Here is a 5,608-nt window from a genome sequence, read left to right as displayed (position 1 = left end):
GATTTATACATGACTGAACAACAACAAAAACAAATTCAAGAATTATAATGACCATGATTGGCTCAGAGAGAGAGAGAGATGAGAAGGCATCTCTTCTCCCACCCCACCCTCTCCTTTACTTAAATGAAGGACCATGGGTATACAATATTGCATATAATGTCATAGTTTTTTTTTTTAATGAATAAAAGTATTTTATTCTTTTCCATTTACATATAAGGATAGTTTTCTTTTTAAAAAAAGTACTGGGGGCAGCTAGGTGGCGCAGTGGATAAAGCACCAGCCCTGGATTCAGGAGTACCTGAGTTCAAGTCCAGCCTCAGGCACTTGACACTTACTAGCTGTGTGACCCTGGGCAAGTCATTTAACCCCCATTGCCCTGCAAAAATAAAAATTTTTTTTAAAAAGTACTTTATTATTTTCCAGTTACATATAAGGATAGTTTTCAACAGTAGTTTTCATAGGATTTTTAGTTCCAATTTTTTCTCCCTCCCTCCTCCCCAAGATGGAAAGCAGTCTGATATAGGTTATATATGTACAATCACATTAAACATATTTCTGCATTAGTCATCTTGTGGAAGAAGAATCAGAGCACAAGGGAAAAACCTCAAAAAAGAAGGAAAAAAACAGCCCCAAAGTAGAAACAGTATGGTTCAATCTGCATTTATAGTCCACAGTTCTTTTTTCTGGATGTTAAGAACATTTTCTATCACAAGTTCTTTGAAACTGTTTTGGATTGTTGCACTGCTGAGAAGAGCCAAGTCTATCCCCATTATTCATCACACAATGTTGCTGTTACTGTGTACAGTGTTCTCCTGGTTCTGTTCCTATCAGTCAGCATCAGTTCATGTAAGTCCTTCCAGATTTCTCTGAACTCCTCCTGTTCATCGTTTCTTACAGCATAATAGCATTCCATTCCATTCTTTGCCAAATGTCACACTTTTTTGATAGGTTGTTCAGTTTTGCAGAACATTTTACCCCTTTACTTTATTACAAGGGAGGGAGCTATGGGGAGAAATACAGTGGAAAACATTAGTGATATAAAAACAAAAGATACTAACCAAATTTATTTTTAAATTATAATCATTAGAATTAGAAAATTATGTCTTTCATAGAAACACAACTTTTTGTTGATAAAGTTGGTATGCTCATATATATTTACTACTTTAAATCAAATAACTTTTACTTACCCATACCATTAAAAAATATTTTATTTTGCTTAGCAGCAAAAGTTGGACAATACAAATTGACTTTTAAATGATAAGTACTGTAAATTAGTGAAATTTCACAAAATAATAAAACAGTTATTGGAAAAAACTAACAAGTGATTCAGAAAAATAACTTAATGTAAAATATATTTCATGATGGTATATTCTTGAATATAGAGAAATTTATTCCAACAAAGATGTAATGAAGAATAACTATTTGAAAGTGTGGAGGAACTGGCGTGTCTAGTAACCAAACCAGTTAAAATGATGAAAACCAAATATTAGATTGTTTTGATGTAACACATGGCTAGATACTGCCTCCTTTATCCACAAAGGTTGTTTGAATTTGCATAGAGTTTGCCACTAGATGGCACTCCATTTAAGTTTCTTCTGTTAATTTACTGGAACATATAAGAGATGGCTACTTTTTAACAGGATACAGCATCACCTTTTGTCACTCAAGCTTGGACGTGCCTGGGCCGCTCTGTCTGCCTTGGCCAGGTGACTTTCCCATGCTTGTCTCATAAACAGAAGAGGCTTTTTTAAAACCCTTTTATGGCTACATTCCAATTTAGTCTAAGAATAAAAGAAACATTCATCAAATATTAAAATATGAAATAGACTATAGCTAATTCAAGCCCCCACCCCTTAGAGGTATTTCACTCTCTTGAATTACTCCATATGGCATTTACATTCAGATTCCTGGCATGCTGTGATCATGAAGTGTTTAAATAATATAGAAAAAGATGAAAAAAGAATACATTAACTTTTTTTTTTTTGCAGGGCAATGAGGGTTAAGTGACTTGCCCAGGGTCACACAGCTAGTAAATGTCAAGTGTCTGAGGCCGGATTTGAACTCAGGTCCTCCTGAATCCAGGGCCAGTGATTTATCCACTGCACCACCTAGCTGCCCCCTACATTAACTCTTACAGCTATCCAGATTTTTAGTGAGGATGGTAAACTTCCAAGCATAGGTGAGAAAAGTAATGGGGTAAGGAGTCTTTATTTTCCCCTCTCCCCCCACCCCCCTCAGGCTCATGGATTAAAAGAATTCTGGGTAGATGAAGTTTCCCCTAGGGGTTAGATTCAAAGTAGCTCATAGTCTTCATCACAGTCTGAGCAATTCTAGTCAAGGCTGTTCAAATCTGTATGCCTGGGTTGGCCCTAACTACTCATACCTCACACTGCCTTTGTCTCAGCCCCCAGCACAGCTATCTCTGCAGAAGAGGAAAAAGAACAAAGTGCAGACATCTTTCTTTTATCCTCTTGCACCGGCTTCTGTTCTTGTAGCAAAGAAAGGACCATTGTGATCTCAGGGGTCTGGGAGAGGGTGGACTTGGAAAGGAGAGCAGTCCCTTTCTGTTGCAGAATAACAGAGTCTCTACCTGCCTCTCTCTTTCCATGAATCATTTCCTTGAGTGCAGAGGAAAAGTCCCAGAGATAAAAGGGCAAAGGCCTTCACAAGATGGAGTCAGCACTTATCCATATTGCTTAAAACTTTTCAGAATCACGGACCTGAGGAAGGGGGCCTTAGAGGTTACCTTTATCTTACAGGTAAAGAACGTGAGGCACGCCCAAGTTTATGGACCAAGTTAGTGACAAAACCCAGACTAGAATGCAGGTCTTCTGCCTTATGTTACTATTTTCTTCTCATTAGACTATGGTGTAGTGCAAAAACTGTTGGATTTGTAACAGAGTAGGAGCACTGGACTAGCTGATCTCCTTCTAACCTTGATTCTGTTCATCTGTAAGCTGTTTTCCTCTCTGGAGTCTAGGATATGTGCACAAATTGGAGTAGAGGGTTTCCTCAGTCCCTTTGACTTTGAAATTATCTGATTTGGTCCCTGAATGATCCCTAACATTGAGTGAATGAGTGAAATAAGAAGCATTTATTATATGCCAGGTACCATGCCAAATGCTGGAAATACAAAAGTAAGACTGTCTCTACTACCTTCAAGGGTCTTACAATCTACTAGGGAAGACAATATGAACAGATTGCCAGGAAAGGGAGTTTTGGTCTAGTATATCATCAGGATGGTGAGTTGATCCTTAGAGTAGATGATTGACAAACCCTTAGAAACAATGGTGGCATTGATGACTGTGCCCAGAGCAGGAGATGGAAAGTGGAGACAAGAGAGGGGGAGAAGTACATGCAGGATAACAGGACAGGTGACAGGGATACAAACAATGGTCTGGTGGAATAGTTCCTGGAGACCCAGGTCTAAAAGGTACTGTCGCAGGTGAGGAGAAGCAGGGCAGATGGCAAGATAACCTGGGTGGATGGATGGATGAATGGATGGATGGAGGGAATGGGAAACATAGTCTGGTCTGAGGCCACCTAGCTATAGTGGGCCAGGGAGCGTTTGCACTGACCAAAAGAGACATCTCAGCCCCAGGAAAGGAGATCCGAAACTTAATGGATTAACCCTCCTCAGAAACATTGTAAGAATGAGAGTAAGGCTTCCAACATTCTGGGCAGAGCCTTTATGGAAGATTTCTAGAAAGGTGAACAAGGTTGGCATGGGATGAGAAGCCACCAATGGACTGAGAGATGCATCTGCAGAGGGAACAACCATTGTCATCCCTCAGTGTATAAGGGTATTTCTCTAATTCAGCTGCCAGCTCTTTGCAGATGACTCCTAAATCTATTAATCCAGTCCTTATATCCTGAGCACCAGCCCTGAATCACCAACAGTCTATTGGATAGCCCTCCTTGAATACAACACAAGTATCTCTAACTCAACACGTCCAAATCAAAATTCAATACTTCTCCATTAAACCTCTCCTGACTTCTTTATGTCTGCCAAGGACATCACTATTCTTCCAATTTAGTATCCCTAACACAATCCTCAACTCTTCATTCTCAGCCACTCTATGACCGATCAATTGTCATATATTGTCATTTCTACTTCTCCAACATCTGTCATATATTCCCCCTTTCTTCAACTCACACACCTATTACTCTAATTTAGGCCCTCTTGCCTACACTATAATGATAGGCTCCTAATTCATCTCCCTGCCTCTGGTACTTCCTTCCTCCAATCCAGCTCTCTATTAGCTGTTAAATTAATATTCTCAAAGCAAAGGCCTGACCCCTGCTCAAGAAGTTACAATGGCTCCCTATTTTCCCTTAGGATCAAAAACAATCTGCTTAGCTTTTAAGGACATTCCAAATGCTGGAGGGAGAATAGGTACACTAGTGCATGTTGGTAGAGCTGTGAATTAGTCTAACTCTTCAGGAAAGCAATTTGGAACTATGCTAAATATTAGGTCTATACCCCAAAAAGATCAGAGAAAGAGGGAAAGGACCCATATATACAATGAATTAGAAACTATGGGGATGCTCAACAGTTGGGGAATAGCTGAATGAGTTATGGTATATGAATGTGATGGAATACTATTGTGCTTTAAGAAATGATGAAGGGGAGAAAAAAAAAAAGATGAAGGGGATGGTTTTGGAAAAGCCTGGGAGGACTTGTATGAACTGATGCAAAAGTGAAGTGAGCAGAACCAGGAGAACACTACTGTAAAGATTGTAAAGACTTTGAAAGACTTAATAATGCTGTTCAATACAATGACTAACCAGAATTCCAAAGGACCTGTGATAAAACATGCTACCCACCTCCAGATAGAGAACTGATGGACTAAAATGGCAGATTGAAACATATTTTCTTCTTTTTCCTTTTTTTAACATACTGATGCTGGAATTTATTTTTCCCATGGGTTTTATTTGTTTTTCTTGCCTTCTCAATGGGTGGAGCAGGGGGAGAGGAAAAGGAGATAATATGGAACTGAAAATAAAATAAAATAAAATTTTTTAAAGCATTCAAGATCATTCACAATTGAACCCTAATTTATCCTTCCAGGATAATTTCCTATTACTCCCCTTCACACTGGAATCTACATTCCAGCCAAACTGACTCATTTTCTGTTCTCTATACATGAAATGCCATCCCTTGACCACATGCCTTTGTTCAGGCTGCCACCTGTGCCTGGAATGAAACTCTTTCCTCACCAGCTCCACCTCCAAGAATTCTTAGTTCCCTTTATAATCCAGCTCTTGTCATCTATAAGAGGCTTGTCCTAATTCCCCAAAGTTCTAATACTCCCTTTCTCCCAAATTTACATATACACAACCACCTATATATTTATATACATATATGTAATGGGGCAGCTAGGTGGTACAATGGATAGGGTGCTGGGTCTGGAGTCCTGAGTTCAAATCTGGCCTCAGACACTTACTAGCTGGGTGGCCCTGGGGAAGTCACTTCACCCTGTTGGCCTGAATTTTTCCATCTGTCAAATGAGCTGGAGAAGGAAATGGCAAACCACTTCATTAGCTATGCCAGGGAAACCACAAATGGGGTCACAGAGAGTAAGACATGACTGAAAAAAAACTGAAA

General features: G+C 39.4%; 1 long non-coding RNA gene across 1 annotated transcript; it reads right to left on the bottom strand.

Moving 5' to 3' along the window:
- Window positions 1–840: 840 nt before the first annotated feature.
- LOC122746318 lies at window positions 841–4,884 on the bottom strand. The gene is made up of 3 exons (XR_006355532.1): window positions 4,828–4,884; window positions 1,654–1,781; window positions 841–1,002 (listed from the first exon to the last, which is right to left on the bottom strand). It is a non-coding gene; the product is annotated as an uncharacterized LOC122746318 (long non-coding RNA).
- Window positions 4,885–5,608: the final 724 nt, after the last annotated feature.

Source organism: Dromiciops gliroides, chromosome 3 (assembly GCF_019393635.1).
Source record: "Dromiciops gliroides isolate mDroGli1 chromosome 3, mDroGli1.pri, whole genome shotgun sequence".
In the NCBI taxonomy this organism is placed as follows: Eukaryota; Metazoa; Chordata; class Mammalia; order Microbiotheria; family Microbiotheriidae; genus Dromiciops; species Dromiciops gliroides.
The sequence above is the reverse complement of the archived record's forward strand: the minus strand, read 5'-3'. Positions and strand labels throughout refer to the sequence as shown.